Genomic DNA, 21374 nt, shown 5'->3' on the forward strand with positions numbered 1-21374 from the left:
GAGAATGCAATGCATTCATTTTAGGAGACTTCAACACGCCACTCACTCCAAAGGATAGATCCACCGGACAGAAAATAAGTAAGGACACAGAGGCACTGAACAACACACTAGAACAAATGGACCTAATAGACATCTATAGAACTCTACATCCAAAAGCCACTATTTACAATAGCCAAGAAATGGAAGCAACCTAAGTGTCCATCAGTAGATGAATGGATAAAGAAGATGTGGTACATATACACAATGGAATATTATTCAGCCATAAGAAGGAAACAAATCCTACCATTTGCAACAACGTGGATGGAGCTAGAGGGTATAAATAAGCCAGGCAGAGAAAGACAAACACCAAATGATTTCACTCATAGCATGTATAGGAACAAAGAAAGACTGAAGGAACAAAACAGCAGCAGAATCACAGAACCCAAGAATGTACTAACAGTTACCAAAGGGAAAGGGACTGGGGAGAAAGGGAGGGAAGGGGGGGATAAGGGTGGGGAAAAAGAAATTGGGCATTATGATTAGCATGTATAATGTAGGGGGGGAATGGGGAGGGCTGTGCAACACAGAGAAGACAAGTAATGATTCTACAGCATCTTACTACGCTGATGGACAGTAACTGTAATGGGGTTTGTGGGGGGGACTTGATGAAGGGGGGACTCTAGTAAACATAATATTCTTAATGTAATTGTAGATTAATGACAACAAAATAAATAAAATTTTAAAAAATTCAAAAAAAATACTGTGAGCTCCTAAAAGGGGAACAGATAAGATGATAATAATATTGAAGAAAGGAACATGTCTGTCTGCTGAGGGTAAGTGAGGATGAGATGAAGCAAGATATCACACAAAGGTGAGATGAGATGGAAGGCATAGCATCAGGGTTAACAAAAAGGGGAGAGACATTTTCTCCTCTGAGATTTAGAAGGAAGATGGACAACATGTAAAAAACAAAAATTTTTTTCCAAGGAAGAGGGAAATTAAGGGAGTTGATGTGATAGTCATCAATCTTTCTAATGGTGTAATGAAGGATGCTACCAAGGAGAGGCCAGGGTGCATGGGTGCTGGGAGAATATGAAATATTTAGAGATGAAAATGAAACTTGTTTAACAGCAATGAGGGCACCACTGATGGTGAATAACATGAATTAGCAGTGTAATCAACTAATCTAGTTTTCCAAATTATTCTAAATAATAATTCAGCAATCAGGGAACTAGAGTAGGAGAATTGAATTCTAGGGTTGACCCAACATTTGAATCCAACTATGAAAATTTAACTAAATTAGGTAATATCTGTGGCCTGTGAATACTGATCAGTTGAAACGCTTTCTTTTCTGTAAGGAAGATGTTTTATTAATCATACAATAATCTATAGGGAATTAAAGCTACTGTGGTACATATCATTGGTAAGAATCAAAAAACCTTGGAGTACAATAAATGAATCATTTAAAAAACTAGAATTTGCCTGTGCTGTAAGATAAATTGAATAGCTTGGTTAATTTATCCTTGTGATCCATCACTTCCAGATGATTTCACCAGAACCAAAATATGGAACTTAATTATGGGATATATTAAGATAAAACATTTTTTGGTTAGAAAAATACAGGAGCACTGACTTTACCCTATAAATACCTTTAAAAGGGAACATGCTTTCCTTACCTTTGGGACAATATACTTCGGTATTACCTCCAAAGTTTCCATTGCAGGCTTAGAAAAAAGTGCCTTGTTATCCTTTTATCTCAAAGAAACCAATAAGCAAACAAAGAAAACAACTTCTAGCCTTTCCACCAATCCCAGCCCTCTCTCTTCATAGGACCCTTTGTAATACAGAAACTCTGTGATTAGTACTTGCATCCATATTATATAGTCAAAATAATAAATATATTCAACTTAGTAACTTTTTTCTTCAATGTTTTTAATAGACATTTTCTTCTTAATAAACTTACCACACTTGCCAGTTTTCTGAGCTTTCTAAACCCATTCAAGATCCAGACAAAGACAGTCTGCTCATCCCCTAATGACCGTCCTCATAAATACAAATGACAGTCTAAACCACAACTTTTACCTTTTCAGACGGGAAGGAAAAAAAGGAAGGAAAGAAGGAGAGTGGGAAGGAAGGAGGGAAGGAGACAGTGGAAGGGGAGAAGGGACTGGGTCTGAAGAGCCAAAAGATAAGGTCCAGTAAAATCCTACACTGCTGTTTTTTCTCAGCCAAACTACCAACAAATAAAAGAAGGGAAGGAAATATTTGTTGTGTGCCATTATGTGTCAGACACTTTATATATATATTAGATTAGGAATCTGTAGACAAGGTGGTACTACCTTCATTTTGCAGATGAAGAACCTGAGGTCCAAGTACATAACTTACTCAAAGCCACAACATAAAAGAGAGGATAATCATTCCACTTCAGTCTGTTTTGAAAAACAGTGGTATTTTTTCTTCGCTAATCTGCAACTGAAAGTTAAAAAATATACAACGTATTAAAAATCAGGAAGAAAAGTTGAACCCCTTTTCTCTCAATTCTTTGTTACTTTGCCACCACTGCAGTTGGCTTGATAGAGCTAGAAGGAATACTTCCAATAAACACTGTGGATTGCTCTGCACATGAAAGTGCTTTATAGCTGAAGCTGACTCAAGCACCATCTTCCTAAAATACATGTACTTTCTTCTACCTTGGAACCCATAACAGACTATCACATCTTGTTATATTCAAGAAATAAAGCTCCCTGATAATACCTCTTTGAGAAAGAATATGTACAAAGCCTCATAAATAAGGCAATAAAGCATTACTTGACATATTTACTAACCTACAGATTGCCAATGTCCACATCCTCTTAGGAAATTTTTTCAACAAACATACATGTTTTTTCCAGTTATAGTAAAGGAAGGTACACACAAAATTCCTAAAGATTTATAATACCAATAAAGAATTTATTTCCTGTCAAATTTCTCTGTAAAAAAATTGGTATGTGCCAAATGGGCATGTCCCCACAAGGTTTTTACTGAAACCAAGATTCACTATTAGACAATGAATGAGTGCTTTATGCTGGAAGATACTGTACTGGATGCTGATACTAGGTCAGGAGCAGGAAGGAAGATAAACATGACCTCTGTCCTTATACAACTTACCTCCTAGTATAGAAGAAAACATTCAAGAATTACAGAAAAAATTATTATAACTGTGAAAAGTGCTAGAGAGAAACACAGAATGTTTTGAGAATATTTTGCTGAATATTCAATCTATTTTTTGAATTAGGTAAGGCTTTCCCTAAAGATGGGACATTTAAGTTGAAACCTTAAAGAGTTACTTAGTGATATACTTGAGAAAAGGGACCATAATAGGGAAGACCTACCATGGTTAAAAATAATAATAATTATTATTATATATGTTACATAAATAATAATTATTATTATTTATGTTACATAAATAATACATACAGCTATATATGTATCTACAGCTAGCACAACACATACAATTATATATATAATACATATAGCTTGTACAATACTTACATATAACATTCATATACAAATAAACATATCTATACATTTACATATGCATATATAATGTATATATAGCTTTCACATTAAAGAAAGCTCTTTAAAATATAACAAATAATTTAATAAATAATAGAGGGGTTTGTTGCAAACAGAAGTAATTATTTTATTTCTGTAAAAAATTCCAAAATGTATAATTTTTCAGAAAAATTTCATAAAAGAAAATGCAACTTAAGCCAAGCATTGGGCCATGTACCTTGCATATTTTATTTAATTCACTCTTACAACAAAACTGAGGTAGCTATTGACAGACCCTGGTTTTATTCTCTCTATAATTTGATGTGCCAAAGTGTGTCTTGCACACTAATTGTCACAGCAGAAACTTTAAAAAGAACCTGAACATTTTACATTATAAAGCTCCTGGTCCTACCTTCCATCTAAATCTTCAAAATCTGTACATAAACATTGCACAATTATCCATTCTAGCCCTCTCCCCCTGTCTTAGCAAATGAGATTTCAAATTGTATGAACACCACAATCACATAGCAAGGAAAACTGCAACCATGCCACAGCCACCTGCTTTCTACCTCTTCCTATTCACATCCTCCTGTGGTCACATCTCCTCTCTGAGCCAGTCAATACCTTGGTTGCATGAAACCAGAAAATTGTTCTTCTATCAACTTTAAATAGCCATTATGGTAGATCTGAGTTCCTGCTATAATTAAGGGACATACATCTCTAGTCAGGGAGAAGATAAGTGGGTTGATCAAAACAATAATTAAATGAAAATTCCCACCCACTGTTTTTTCTTGTATTATATGTGGATGATTTTAGGCAACACAGGGGGAAGATTTTTTTATGTTCCTATAAATATTTATGTCCATTTTTTAGGTTTGGGGTTCCCCTACCATTTCTTTACTTTGAATTCATAGTCATCCAGTTAGGACTGCTTTGATCTTTTGGGATCTTTTAAAATCAAATTTCCAGTTTCAAATTTTGTTTGAATGTAACAATGGGTAAAATGTCTGTAAATCAACAAGATGCTACTGCTATTCAAATTCCTCTCAAGCAAGAGGGCAGATATTTATTGCTTAGCTTTTGAGGAAGATTCCTTTCTGCTAATGAAAGTTTTCGAGATAGCAGCAATAATTGCTATATGATGTAAACTGAAAGTAATGAATAATAAGTCTCAATTATCTTCAAGGACTTCAGATTCCTTCATAACTTCATACACCATCCTGTGCTCTTTATAGGGCAGACATTTTGCCAACAGGCATTTTACTCATGACTAATCTAAGCCCAAGCTTGTCCTTGAATAGTCATTGAGGTTGCATATTTGTTTCATTATAGCTTCAATTCCGAACTTAAAGCTTCTACCAAAGATTTTCATTAAGATTAATCTCATTGTGCTCTTTATAACTATTGATTTTAGCCACCACAAAAAGCCAAAGTAAACTCTCCTCTTTGGGACTCTAATAACCATAAGGCTCTGCACATGCCCTTCTCTGACCCTATTTCCTTTCCTGAAATCTTTCCTTTTCTGCCCGCTGAGACTCAGACATCAGTAAAATCACCTTCTCTGAACATTCTCTTCACTTCTTGCTTTAAAACACGATCCAGCCTGCAGCCCAAACTCTCCAACTCTACCACCAGGGTGCCTGCAGGTGACAATGACATTCTTGCTTCCCTTCCTCCCTTCCCCATCGCCAAGCCCATCATGACACCAAACTACAGCACTGAGTCCCTTTCCCTGTTACAGTGCCTCCACTATCTCCAGGCCAGTCTCCCTCCACCCCATACCTGAGAGATTTTATTCCTAACTCTATGACATTATAACTTCCTGTCGCAATTCTCAGTTGACTTCAATGTCCACACAGATGATCCATCCAACACATTGTCACTAAGTGCCTTGACCTCTTGTCCTCCAGTGATTTATCCTCCAGCCTGCTCCAGCTATTTACTCACATGGACATACCTCAATCTTTGTCTTAACCTCCTACAACAGCTGTCTACGCTGATGGACAGTGACTTTAATGGGGTATGTGGGGGGAACTTGGTGATGGGGGGAGTCTAGCAAACATAATGTTCCTCATGTAATTCTAGATTAATGACACCAAATATATAAATAAATAAAATAACCCTAAAGAATCCACTCCAAAACTACTAGATCTAATATCTCAATTCAGCAAAGTTGTGGGATACAAAATTAATACACAGAAATCTGTTGCTGCCTATACACTAATGATGAACTAGCAGAATGAGAAGTCAGGAAAAAAATTCCATTCGCAATGAGATCAAAAAGAATAAAATACCTAGGAATAAACGTAACCAAGGAAGTGAAAGACCTACACCCTGAAAACTACAAGACACTCATGAGAGAAATTAAAGAAGATACCAATAAATGGAAACACATCCTGTGCTCATGGACAGGAAGCATTAATATTGCTAAAATGGCCATCCTGCCTAAAGCAATCTAAAGATTCAATGCAACTCCTATCAAAATACCAATAGCATTCTTCAACAAACTAGAGCAAATAGTTCTAAAATTCATATGGAACCACAGAAGACCCAAAATAGCCAAAGCAATCCTGAGAAGGAAGAATAATGCAGGGGGGATTACGCTCCCCAACTCTGAGCCCTACTACAAAGCCAAAGCAATTAAGACAATTTGGTACTGGCACATGAACAGACTCACATATCAATGGAACAGACTAGAGAGTCCAGATATAAACCCAAGCATATATGGTCAATCAATGTACGATAAAGGAGCCATGGATATACAATGGGGAAATGACAGCCTCTTCAACAGCTGGTGTTGGCAAAACTGGACAGCTACATGCAAGAGAATGAAACTGGATTATTGTCTAACCCCATACACAAAAATAAATTCGAAATGGATCAAAGATCTGAATGTAAGTCATGAAACCATAAAACTCTTAGAAGAAAACAGACAAAAAGCTCCTCAATATAAATATGAGCAACTTTCCCTGAATGCATCTCCTCGGGCAAGGAAAACAAAATAAAAAATGAACAAATGGGACTACCTGATGCAAAAAAGCTTCTGTACAGCAAAGGACACCACCAGCAGAACAAAAAGGCAACCTACAGTATGAGAGAATATGTTTATAAATGACATATCTGACAAGGGGTTAACATCCAAAATACATAAAGAACTCACAAGTCTCAACACCCAAAAAGCAAATAACCCTATTAAAAAGTGGGCAGAGGACACAAACAGACAATTCTCCAAAGAAGAAATTCAGATGGCCAACAGGCACATGAAAAGATGCTCCACATTGCTAATTATCAGGGAAATGCAAATTAAAAACACAATGAGATATCACCTCACACCAGTTAGGATGTCCAACATAGAAAAGACTAGAAACAACAAATGCTGGCGAGGATGCGCAGAAAGGGGAAACCCTCCTACACTACTGGTGGGAATGTACACTAGTTCAACCATTGTGGAAATTAATATGGAGGTTCCTCAAAAAACTAAAAATAGATATACCATTTGACCCAGGAATTCCACTCCTAGGAATTTACCCTAAGAATGCAGCATCCCAGTTTCAAAAAGACATATTCACCCCTATGTTTATCACAGCACTATTTACAATAGCCAAGAAATGGAAGCAACCTAAGTGTCCATCAGTAGATGAATGGATAAAGAAGATGTGGTACATATACACAATGGAATTTTATTCAGCCATAAGAAGAAAACAAATCCTACAATTTGAAACAACATGGATGGTGCTAGAGGGTACTATGTTTAGTGAAATAAGCCAGGTGGAGTGAGACAAGTACCAAATGATTTCACTCCTCTGTGGAGCATAAGAACAAAGCAAAAACTGAAGGAACAAAACAGCAGTAGACTTACAGAACCCAGGAATGGACTAACAGTTGCCAAAGGGAAAGGGACTTGGGGAGGAGGGGAGGGAAGGGAGGGAGGAGTGGAATAAGGGGCATTAATATTAGCACACATAATGTAGAGGGGGTGCATGGGGAAGGCAGTATAGCACAGAGAAGATGACAAGTAGTGACTCTATAGCATCTTACTACACTGATGGACAGTGACTGTAATGGGGTATGCGGTGGGGACTTGATAATTGGGGAATCTAGTAACCACAATGATGCTCATGTGATTGTATATTAATGACACCAATGTAAAAAAAAAAGAATAAATTATTGCATCTAGCCCTTCCTCTAACCAAAAAAATTAGCAGAATGCCTGATGGGCATCTTTGGATTTTGGAGTAAATACATTACTCATTTGATATTTTACTCCACCCCACTCCATTTACTGAATGAGGAACCTGAAAAGCTGCTAGTTTTGAGTGCAGCCAAGAAGAGAACTCTATGCCAGAGGTTCAGAAGCTGTACAAGCTGCTCTGCTGTTTGAGCCACATGATCCAAAATATCAATGATGCTTGAAGTGGCAGTGGCAGATCGAGATGCTATTTGGAGCCTTCAGCAGACCAAAGAGGTGAGTCACAACACAGACCCTAAGGATTTGGTGGCAAAATCCTGCCATCTTCTGCAGATATCTACTCTCCTTTTAATAGTTCTTGGCTTATAACTGGGGTTTAATAGAGATTGAATGACAGCCATGGGCCACCAACATACCATGTGACCTGAGCTGTCCATCATGAATTGGGTGTTATCTGACCCTCCAAGCTATATACACGGCATGCACAACAGCACTCCATCACCAATCAGAAAGGGTGTATGTGTGATGGGCCTAAGCAGGCCCTGAAGGCACAATAAGTTACCTGTAGAAGTTACCAAACGACCACTACCCTCTCTCTCCTAGCCTGCACCTACAGTCTCATGGGGAGTCTGTCATTTGACAGAGAAAGACAAAACTCAGCCTGGTTTATAGATGGTTAGGGGTAATATGCAGACACCACCTAAAAGCGTACAGCTGCAGCACTACAATCCCTCTTTCTGGGAATCACTCAAAGTCAGTGATGTAGGGAAATCCTCAGTGGGAGAACTTGGAGCAAACAGTGTACCTACTTGTTCATATTGACTGGAAGGAGAAATGACCAGACATATGATTACATACCAGTTTATAGCCTGTGGCCAATCACTTTTTCCCCAGCCACCCAGTCATCAAATAATGGACTCATGAACAAAGCGGCCATGGTGACAGGGAGGGAGGTTATGCATGGGCTCAGCAACATGGACTTCCAGTCACCAAGGCCAACCAGGCTACAACCATTGCTGAATGCCCAACTTACCAACAGCAGAGACCAACACTGAGTCCCTGAGAAGCTACCATTCCCCAGGGTGGTAGCCAGCTACTTGATGGCATGTTCAGTACATTGGGTGGCTTACTGGAATAGACATTTATTCTGGATATGGATTTGCCTTTCACTGCATACTTCTGCCAAAACTAGCATCAATGAACCTACAGAATACCATACCTACCATCACAGTATTCTACACAGCACTGCTTCTGATCAAGGAACTCACTTTATGGCACATGCAGTGCAGCAACGGACCCAAGCTCATGGAATGCACTGGTCTCGCCGTGTTCCCACCAACCAGAAGAAGCTGGCTTGATAGGACTGTGGAATAGCTTCTTGAAGATGCAATTACAGTGCCAGCTAGGGGACAATAAATTGCAGAATTAGAGCAAAGTTTTCTAGAAGGCTGTATAGACTTTCATTCTGTATCTAATATATGGTGCTATTTCTCTCACAGCCAAGATTCACAGATCTAGAAATCAAGGGTTAGAAATGGAGTGGCACTATGAACCCTAGTGACCTAGTAGCAACATTTTTGCTCCCTGTTCCTGTGACCTTACACTCTGCTGGTTTAGAAGTTTTAGTTCCAAAGGGAGGAATGTTTCCACTAGAAAGAAACACAATGATTCCACTGAATTGGGAGTTAGGATTGTCACTAGGCCACTATGGACTCCTCATACATATGAATCAATAGGCAAAGAAGGAACTGTGCTGCCTGGGGAGATTGAGCCTCCATAATTGTGTAGGCCAATTCTTTATAAAAAGTCTATAATCTAAGGAAATATAATAAAGTGGAAATTGGACTGCTACTCTAGAATGGAGATAAGGAATGTACTTTCGGATACAAGAGATCCCTTAGGGTATCTCTTAGTATCACCATGCTCTGTGGAAGTGGAATCTATAACATCAATGAAGTTTACAACAATCCAATCCATGCAGGACTACTAATGGCCCAGACTCTTCAGGAATGAAGGTTTGGGTCACTCCACCAGGCAAACAACCTGCTGAGCTGCTTGCTAATGGCAAAAGGAAGACAGGATAGTGGGAAAAGGTTATTATACATACCAGCTATAACCACATAACAAATTACAGGTCTATAAATTGTCATAAACATTTCCTCCTTATTTTGTTAAGAATGTTTGTCTATGTAATATGTTTAATATATATAAAACAAAAATACTTGTCTATATATTTTTTGCAAATGTATATTATGTAATTATACCATATATACAATTTGTATATATTAATATATACATATAGCAAATAGCAAATATTCTTTCCTTTCTTATTGCCTTGCTACATAAGATGTAACATATAGTATTTAAGAATTGTTAATTTTACTACATAGTATTTAAGTTATAGGGTATCAAGAAAAGTAAACATCACTCAAGGACTTTACCTTCTCTTCTGGGGAAGGGGTTAGTGTTTCTGGTTGTATGCAGTGTGGTATTACGGTCTTGTTATTGAAGATTAAGTATGGTTTAAGGAGATGTGTATTAGTGCCAAGCTGACAAGGGGTGGACTTGTGATTAGTTTCATGCCCTCTTGACTGGGTCACAGGGTGCCTAGAAATTTGGTTCAATATTATTCTCCATATAATATTTAACCAGGTATCTTCCTCTGATCTGTCTATAAGGATGTTTCTGGATGAGATTAACATTTGATTCAGTAGACTGAGTAAAGCAGATTGCTCTAGCCAATATGGGTGGGCCTCACCCAATATATTAAAGGCCTGAGTAGAACAAAAAGGCAGAATAAGAAAGAATTCCATCTGTCTACCTTCAGACTGGGACTAAAATTATACCATCAACTCTCCTGGGACTCTAGCCTGTCAACTGGAGATTCTAGTACTTCTCAGCCTCTATAACTGTGAGAGCCAATTCCTTATAATAAATCTCATATGATTCTGTTTCCATTAGTTCTGTTCCTCTGGAGAATCCGCACTAATACAGTACAAAGCTATTCATCACCACAAAGATCACCCTCATGCTATCCCTTTGTGGTCATACCAAACGTCCTCTCTTCCCTCCATCCCACCTACCATCTCTAGCCCCCGGCAACCACTAATCTGTTCATCTTAAAAAATTTTTCCTTTGAAGAATGTTATTTATAGTTGATACTTGAACATTGCAGGGATTAAGGCACCAACCCCACCAAGCAGTTGAAAAACTGCATATAACTTTTGCATCCCCCAAAATACAAATACTAATAGCCTACTGTTGATTGGATGTCTTACTGAAAACATTAACACATATTTTGCATGTGATATGCATTATATATACTGTATTCTTACAATAAATTGAGAATTTTTTTCAATTTGTCACAAACCTCAAAAAAATTTTCCAATATATTTATTGAAAAAAATTCATGTATAAAACAGACCTGCACAGTTCAAACCCAAGTTGTTCAAGTGTCAACTGTAAATGGAATCACATATTATGTGACCTTTGAGACTGGATTCCTTCAATTTAACAAAATGTCCTTGAGATCCATCCAAGTTGTGCCAATCAAGAGTTCATTCCTTTTTATTTTAGTTAATTACTTATTTACCAATTTTCTAAGAAAATTGTGGCAAAATATGCATAAAACTTACCATTTAACCACTTCTAATTGTACAGTTCAATGACATTAAGTACATTAATGTTGTAAAATCAACATCTCTCCATTTACAAAAACTTTTATCCTCCCAAATAGAAACACTGTACTCACTAAACAATAATTTCCCATTTCCTCCTTTCACCAGCCTCTGGTAACCTCTATTCAATTTTCTGTCTCTGTGAACTTGACTATTTTAGGTACCTCATATGAGTAAAATCATATATTTATCCTTTTGTATCTGGCTTCTTTCACTTAGACAGTTTTATTTCATCAGAGTGAAATCTGCATTGTAGGGTAGCAGTACAATTCCCCTTGATAGTTAGGATCAACCACCCCAGCCGGGATAGTAACTCCATTCTTTGCCTGTTGATTCCCAGGTATGAGGAGTCCAAAGAGGCCTACCGGCATTTTTTTAACTCCCAGTTCAATGGAATCATTGTGGTGTTTCCACGTAGAAGTATTCACTTATCTCACATTTTCAAAGTCATCCATGTAATATGTACTTCATTCCTTTTTAAGGCTGAATAATATTCTTTTGTGTGTGTATATATACAAATACACACACCATGTTCTATCCACTCATCTGTTGATGAACATTTGGGCTGTTTCCATCTTTTAGATACTGTGAATAATGCTGCTATGAACACTGGTGTACAAATATCCTTTCATTCTTTTGGGTATATACCTAGAACTGGAATTGCTGGATCAGATCATAATTCTGTTTAACTTTTGAAGAACCCACCAAATTTCCCACAGCAGCTTTACCATTTTACATTCCCATCAGCAATGCACAATTTCTCCACATCCTAACACTTTTTTTTCACTTTTTCTTTTAAATAGCCATGCTAATGGGTCTGAAGTGGTATCATCATGGTTTTGATTTTTATCTCCCCAATGACTAGTGATATGAAGCATCTTTTTATGTGTTTATTGGCCTTTTGTGTACCTGTGTATCTTCTTTAGAGAAACACCTACTCAAGCCCTTGCCCACTTCTGAACTGGGTTGTTTTGTTGTTGAGCTGTAGTCCTTTATATATTCCAGATATTAATCACATACCAGACATAGGCTTGGCAAATACTTTCTCATGTATGGTATTTTCACTCTCTTGATAGGGTCCTCTAATGTACTCACTGCTGAATTTTAAGAGTTCTTTATTCTAGGTACAAGTCTTTTGTCAAATATCTGGTTCACAAATACTACCTCCCAGTCTTGGCTTGTCTTTTCATTCTCTTAACAGGGCCTTTCACTGAGGAGTTGTTTTTAATTTGATGAGTCTTATTTATTGATTTGCTTTGGATGTAATGTCTAAGCACTTTTACCAAGCCCTAGATCTCCCAAATTTTTTCCTGTGTTGTCTCCTAAAAGTGTCATGGTTTTATGTTTTACATTTACATCTATGATTCACTTAATTTTTTTGTATAAAGTATGAGGTTTAGGTCAAGGTTTGATTTTTGCCTACGGATTTCCAACGCTCCAGCACCATTTTTTAAAAGGCTACCTTCTCCCATTGAATGGCTTTTGCACCTTTTTTAAAGTTCATTTGACCATATTTATGTGCATCTATTTTGGATATACTCTAATCTGCTCCATTGATCTATGTGTCTATCTCTCTGCCATATATCACACTGCTCGATTACTGTAGTATATAATAAAAGTTAAATTTGGATAGAATGATTCCTCCCATTTCATTCTTCTTTTCAAAGTTGTTGTTGCTCTTCTGATTTCTTTGCCTTTCCATATAATTCCAGAATAATTTATAATTTGTTTGTATCTACCAAAAAAAATCTTGCTGGAATTTTAATAGGAATTGTATTAAACCTGTAAAACAATTTATGGACCGGGGCGGAAGATGGCGGCGTGAGTAGAGCAGCGGAAATCTCCTCCCAAAACCACATATATCTATGAAAATATAACAAAGACAACCCTTCCTAGAATAAAGACCAGAGGACACAGGACAATATCCAGACCACATCCGCACCTGAGAGAACCCAGCGCCTCGCGAAGGGGGTAAGATACAAGCCCCGGCCCCGCGGGAGCCGAGCGCCCCTCCCCCCAGCTCCCGGCGGGAGAAGAGCAGGCAGAGCGGGAGGGAGACGGAGCCCAGGACTGCCGAACACCCAGCCCCCGCCATCCGGGCCAGAGTGCAGGGCCCTCGATACTGGGAAACAGGGCAGCAAGAACAGTGAGCAGGCACTGGAGGCTGGGAGACAGAGGACATAAGAAAAGCGCGCGACCATTTTTTTTTTTTTTGCTTTTTTGCTGCTTTGTTTTGGCGAGCGCTTTTTGGAAGTCTTAAAGGGACAGGGACCCCAATATTAGGGAAACAGGGCAGAAAGACCGGTGAGCAGAGGCCTGAGGCTGGCACCGGAGAATAAAGAAAAACGAACGACCACCTTTTTTTTTTTTAATTAAAATTTTTTTTTTTTTTTTTTTTTTAATTAAAAAAATTTTTTTTCTTGTTTTTTTTTGTGGTCGTTGTTTTGTTTTGGTGGGTGCTTTTTGGAAGTCTTAAAGGGGCAGGGTGGGCCACTTAATCCAGAGGTAGGGAATCCGGGATCTCTGGGCACCCTAACCCCTGGGCTGCAGGGAGCAGGGAGGCCCCTTACGGAGATAAATAGCCTCCCAGCAGCTCCTGCTCCAACGCGACTCCACCATTTTGGAGTAGCTGCCCGAGCCAGGCCACGCCCACAGCAACAGCGGAGATTAACTCCATAGCAGCCGGGCAGGAAGCAGAAACCCTGTCTGCGCGCAGCTGCCCAGCACAAGCCACTAGAGGCCGCTGTTCTCCCAGGAGAGGAGGGCCACAAACCAACAAGAAAGGAAGTCCTTCCAGCCGTCACTCGTCCCAGTTCTGCAGACTATTCCTATCACCATGAAAAGGCAAAGCTACAGGCAGACAAAGATCACAGAGACAACACCAGAGAAAGAGACAGACCTAACCAGTCTTCCTGACAAAGAATTCAAAATAAGAATCATAAACATGCTGACAGAGATGCAGAGAAATACGCAAGAAAAATGGGATGAAGTCCGGAAAGAGATCACAGATGCCAGAAAGGAGATCGCAGAAATGAAACAAACTCTGGAAGGGTTTATAAGCAGAATGGATAGAATGCAAGAGGCCATTGATGGAATTGAAATCAGAGAACAGGAACGCATGGAAGCTGACATAGAGAGAGACAAAAGGATCTCCAGGAATGAAACAATATTAAGAGAACTGTGTGACCAATCTAAAAGGAGCAATATCCGTATTATAGGGGTCCCAGAAGAAGAAGAGAGAGGCAAAGAGATGGAAAGTATCTTAGAAGAAATAATTGCTGAAAATTCCCCACACTGGGGGAGGAAGTAATCAAACAGACCACGGAAATACACAGAACCCCCAACAGAAAGGATCCAAGAAGGGCAACACCAAGACACATAATAATTAAAATGGCAAAGATCAAGGACAAGGAAAGAGTGTTAAAGGCAGCTAGAGAGAAAAAGGTCACCTATAAAGGGAAACCCATCAGGCTAACGTCAGATTTCTCAACAGAAACCCTACAGGCCAGAAGAGAATGGCATGATATATTTAATACAATGAAACAGAAGGGCCTTGAACCAAGGATACTGTATCCAGCACGACTATCATTCAAATATGACGGTGGGATTAAACAATTCCCAGACAAACAAAAGCTGAGGGAATTTGCTTTCCACAAACCACCTCTACAGAACATCTTACAGGGACTGCTCTAGATGGGAGCACTCCTAGAAAGAGCACAGCACAAAACACCCAACATATGAAGAATCGAGGAGGAGGAACAAGAAGGGAGAGAAGAAAAGAATCTCCAGACAGTGTATATAACAGCTCAATAAGCGAGCTAAGTTAGGCAGTAAGATACTAAAGAGGCTAACCTTGAACCTTTGGTAACCACGAATTTAAAGCCTGCAATGGCAATAAGTACATATCTTTCAATAGTCACCCTAAATGTTAATGGGTTGAATGCACCAATCAAAAGACACAGAGTAACAGAATGGATAAAAAAGCAAGACCCATCTATATGCTGCTTACAAGAAACTCACCTCAAACCCAAAGACATGTACAGACTAAAAGTCAAGGGATGGAAAAACATATTTCAAGCAAACAACAGTGAGAAGAAAGCAGGGGTTGCAGTACTAATATCAGACAAAATAGACTTCAAAACAAAGAAAGTAACAAGAGATAAAGAAGGACACTACATAATGATAAAGGGCTCAGTCAAACAAGAGGATATAACCATTCTAAATATATATGCACCCAACACAGGAGCCCCAGCATATGTGAAACAAATACTAACAGAACTAAAGGGGGATATAGACTGCAATGCATTCATTCTAGGAGACTTCAACACACCACTCACCCCAAAGGATAGATCCACTGGGCAGAAAATAAGTAAGGACACGGAAGCACTGAACAACACAGTAGAGCAGATGGACCTAATAGACATCTATAGAACTCTACATCCAAAAGCAGCGGGATATACATTCTTCTCAAGTGCACATGGAACATTCTCCAGAATAGACCACATACTAGGCCACAAAAAGAGCCTCAGAAAATTCCAAAAGATTGAAATCCTACCAACCAACTTTTCAGACCACAAAGGCATAAAACTAGAAATAAACTGTACAAAGAAAGCAAAGAGGCTCACGAACACATGGAGGCTTAACAACACGCTCCTAAATAATCAATGGATCAATGACCAAATCAAAATGGAGATCCAGCAATATATGGAAACAAATGACAACAACAACACTAAGCCCCAACTTCTGTGGGACACAGCAAAAGCAGTCTTAAGAGGAAAGTATATAGCAATCCAAGCATATTTAAAAAAGGAAGAGCAATCCCAAATGAATGGTCTAATGTCACAATTATCGAAATTGGAAAAAGAAGAACAGATGAGGCCTAAGGTCAGCAGAAGGAGGGACATAATAAAGATCAGAGAAGAAATAAATAAAATTGAGAAGAATAAAACAATAGCAAAAATCAATGAAACCAAGAGCTGGTTCTTCGAGAAAATAAACAAAATAGATAAGCCTCTAGCCAGACTTATTAAGAAGAAAAGAGAGTCAACACAAATCAACAGTATCAGAAACGAGAAAGGAAAAATCACGACGGACCCCACGGAAATGCAAAGAATTATTGGAGAATACTATGAAAACCTATATGTTAACAAGCTGGGAAACCTAGGAGAAATGGACAACTTCCTAGAAAAATATAACCTTCCAAGATTGACCCAGGAAGAAACAGAAAATCTAAACAGACCAATTACCAGCAACGAAATTGAAGAGGTAATCAAAAAACTACCAAAGAACAAAACCCCCGGGCCAGATGGATTTACCTCAGAATTTTATCAGACATACAGGGAAGACATAATACCCATTCTCCTTAAAGTTTTCCAAAAAATAGAGGAGGAGGGGATACTCCCAAACTCATTCTATGAAGCTAACATCACCCTAATACCAAAACCAGGCAAAGACCCCACCAAAAAAGAAAACTACAGACCAATATCCCTGATGAACGTAGATGCAAAAATACTCAACAAAATATTAGCAAACCGAATTCAAAAATACATCAAAAGGATCATACACCAAGACCAAGTGGGATTCATTCCAGGGATGCAAGGATGGTACAACATTCGAAAGTCCATCAACATCATCCACCACATCAACAAAAAGAAAGACAAAAACCACATGATCATCTCCATAGATGCTGAAAAAGCATTTGACAAAGTTCAACATCCATTCATGTTAAAAACTCTCAGCAAAATGGGAATAGAGGGAAAGTACCTCAACATAATAAAGGCCATCTATGATAAACCCACAGCCAACATTATATTGAACAGCGAGAAGCTGAAAGCATTTCCTCTGAGATCGGGAACTAGACAGGGATGCCCACTCTCTCCACTGTTATTTAACATAGTACTGGAGGTCCTAGCCACGGCAATCAGACAAAATAAAGAAATACAAGGAATCCAGATTGGTAAAGAAGAAGTTAAACTGTCACTATTTGCAGATGACATGATACTGTACATAAAAAACCCTAAAGACTCCACCCCAAAACTACTAGAACTGATATCGGAATACAGCAAAGTTGCAGGATACAAAATCAACACACAGAAATCTGTGGCTTTCCTATATACTAACAATGAACCAACAGAGAGAGAAATCAGGAAAACAACTCCATTCACAATTGCATCAAAAAAAATAAAATACCTAGGAATAAACCTAACCAAAGAAGTGAAAGACTTATACTCTGAAAACTACAAGTCACTCTTAAGAGAAATTAAAGGGGACACTAACAGATGGAAACTCATCCCATGCTCGTGGCTAGGAAGAATTAATATCGTTAAAATGGCCATCCTGCCCAAAGCAATATACAGATTTGATGCAATCCCTATGAAACTACCAGCAACATTCTTCAATGAACTGGATCAAATAATTCAAAAATTCATATGGAACCACCAAAGACCCCGAATAGCCAAAGCAATCCTGAGAAAGAAGAATAAAGTAGGGGGGATCTCACTCCCCAACTTCAAGCTCTATTATAAAGCCATAGTAATCAAGACAATTTGGTACTGGCACAAGAACAGAGCCACAGACGAATGGAACAGACTAGAGAATCCAGACATTAACCCAGACATATATGGTCAATTAATATTTGATAAAGGAGCCATGGACATACAATGGCGAAATGACAGTCTCTTCAACAGGTGGTGCTGGCAAAACTGGACAGCTACATGTAGGAGAATGAAACTGGACCATCGTCTAACCCCATATACAAAAGTAAACTCAAAATGGATCAAAGACCTGAATGTAAGCCATGAAACCATTAAACTCCTGGAAGAAAACATAGGCGAAAACCTCTTAGACATAAACATGAGTGACCTCTTCTTGAACATATCTCCCCGGGCAAGGAAAACAACAGCAAAAATGAGTAAGTGGGACTATATTAAGCTGAAAAGCTTCTGTACAGCAAAAGACACCATCAATAGAACAAGAAGGATCCCTACAGTATGGGAGAATATATTTGAAAATGACACATCTGATAAAGGCTTGACGTCCAGAATATATAAGGAGCTCTCACGCCTCAACAAACAAAAAACAAATAACCCAATTAAAAAATGGGCAGAGGAACTGAACAGACAGTTCTCCAAAAAAGAAATACAGATGGCCAACAGACACATGAAAAGATGCTCCACATCTCTAATTATCAGAGAAATGCAAATTAAAACTACAATGAGGTATCACCTCACACCAGTAAGGATGGCTGCCATCCAAAAGACAAACAACAACAAATGTTGGCGAGGCTGTGGAGAAAGGGGAACCCTCCTACACTGCTGGTGGGAATGTAAGTTAGTTCAACCATTGTGGAAAGCAGTATGGAGGTACATCAAAATGCTCAAAACAGACTTACCATTTGACCCAGGAATTGCACTCCTAGGAATTTACCCTAAGAATGCAGCAATCAAGTTTGAGAAAGACAGATGCACCCCTATGTTTATTGCAGCACTATTTACAATAGCCAAGAATTGGAAGCAACCTAAATGTCCATCAATAGATGAATGGATAAAGAAGATGTGGTACATATACACAATGGAATACTACTCAGCTATAAGAAAAGGGCAAATCCAATCATTTGCAGCAACATGGATGGAGCTGGAGGGTATTATGCTCAGTGAAACAAGCCAAGCGGAGAAAGAGAAATACCAAATGATTTCACTTATCTGTGGAATATAAGAACAAAGGAAAAACTGAAGGAACAAAACAGCAGCAGAATCACAGAACTTAAGAATGGACTAACAGGTACCAAAGGGAAAGGGACTGGGGAGGATGGGTGGGTAGGGAGGGATAAGGGGGGGAGAAGTAGGGGGGTATTAAGATTAACATGCATGGGGTGTTAGGAGAAAAGGGAGGGCTGTACAACACAGAGAAGGCAAGTAGTGATTCTACAACATTTTGCTATGCTGATGGACAGTGACTGTAAAGGGGTTTATAGGGGAGACCTGGTATAGGGGAGAGCCTAGTAAACATAATATTCGTCATGTAAGTGTAGATTAGTGATAGCAAAAAAAAAAAAAAAAAAAAAAAGGGCAGTTCCTGTGTGGTAACCTCCAACGAGTTCTACACAAGGGTATAAAGGGCATATAAAAGTGTAGGCAAAGGGTCTGTTTGTGTTTATACAGAGGATCAAAGCCTAATTGGGCTACCCCGAAAATGAACTAAGATATGATATGAAAAAGAACTTCCAACATCTGCACCCTCTGGAAGACTCATGCCAGAAGATGATCATCAAAAAACCCCAACAAAGATCCACGCACTGCTACAGCTGTAGATGCACTCATCCCACCAGTTCCTGGACCTGCCATGGGAATGAGGAAGGAGATATCTAAGCTGGCCTGTGCATACAGTAAAACAACAAAATTGGACTGGATCTATACTGTTGGAACTCAACCAGGAATTTGGAGAAGTGCAAATTGTAGCGCTCCAAAGTCTTACAACTACAAACTATTTATTGTTAAAAGAACATATGGGATGTGAACAGTCCCCAGGAATGGGTTGTTTTAATTTGTCTGATTTCTCTCAGACTGTTCAAGTTCATTTGGACAATATCCACCATATCATAGATAAGTTTTCACAAATGCCTAAGGTGCCTAACTGGTTTTCTTGGTTTCACTGCAGATGGCTGGTAATTACAGATATGCTTTGGTTATGTAACTATACTCCTATTATGTTAATGTGTGTGTGCAATTTAAGTAGTAGCTTAAAACCTATACATGCTGAAGTTACTCTACAAGAAGATATATTAAAGAAATAATCAATCTTCCCATGTTTTCCTCCGCCTGCTACTTCTATAGCTTTTCTTCTTCCTTCCTAATTACAACCCTTAAATAGAATTCGTGCCTCATATCAAATTTACCGAGTATCATAATTCTTCCAAGTGGTAAAGATACCTCAAGACAAATGCTGGGCATAGAAGCCACAGGGCATAAATATGCAAAGAAGTAAAAAGCTAACTTTTTCAAACAATAAGGCTTCTCTCTCACTTACCAACTTCACATTTCCCTGTATGGCCCCGGAAGATGACTGGTTAGCCAGAGACGGGTAAGATTCCTCAAGGGAGGAACAACCTAAGACAGGCACAGTCGCAGGGGGGCCATCAGGTGAGAAATTGGGGATCAACAGAGGTGAGGCTTAGAACCTCACCCCCCCGTTCTGAGAGAAATCTTCTGCATACGTGGATGTTTTATTGCCCTGGTCTAGCTTGGATTAACACATAGTCTACAGGCACACACCTGATCATCTACATGTGCTCTCTTACAGCACTAAACTATGTTTTCTACCTTTATCTTGTATCTACCTACCACTTCAGCATTTTATTAAAAATAATAATAATAAAGAGAGAAATGTGGTATCCACATATAAATCAAGTATAAAAACCAAATGAGTATTCATATTTGAACTGACTGTTTATAGTTCATAATGTATGAGCAAAACCGAAAGTTTCTGTGATGACTGCCCTTGTACTGTTCACTATGTAACTTATTCATTATGTAAGAATTTGTTCTACATGTAAAAACTTGTTTGTTATGCCTCAGAAGATTGGAGACTGACAAAAATTAGGCTTGGGGTGGAATAATGATTGTGCATTGAGCATTGACTCCCCTATACAGAATTTTATTGTCGTTAACAACCATTTGATCAATAAATATGAGAGATGCCCTCACAAAAAAAAAAAAAAAAAAAAAAAAGGACAGACTTCCAATGGTAAAATAAATTAGTAACCGGGATGTAATGTATAGCATAAGGAATATAGTCAAGATATTGTAACAGCCTGGTAGGGTGATAGCTGGAACCTAGAATTATGTATATAAATGTTCTACCACTGTGTTGTACACTTGAAACTCATGTAATGTAATACTGTGTGTCAACTACCCTTCAATAAAAAATAATTATTAAAAAAAAAAAAAAAAAAAAAAAAAAAAAAAACAATTTATGGATAATTAACATCTTTACAATAT

Source organism: Manis pentadactyla, chromosome 5 (genome assembly GCF_030020395.1).
Source record: "Manis pentadactyla isolate mManPen7 chromosome 5, mManPen7.hap1, whole genome shotgun sequence".
Taxonomy (NCBI): Eukaryota; Metazoa; Chordata; class Mammalia; order Pholidota; family Manidae; genus Manis; species Manis pentadactyla.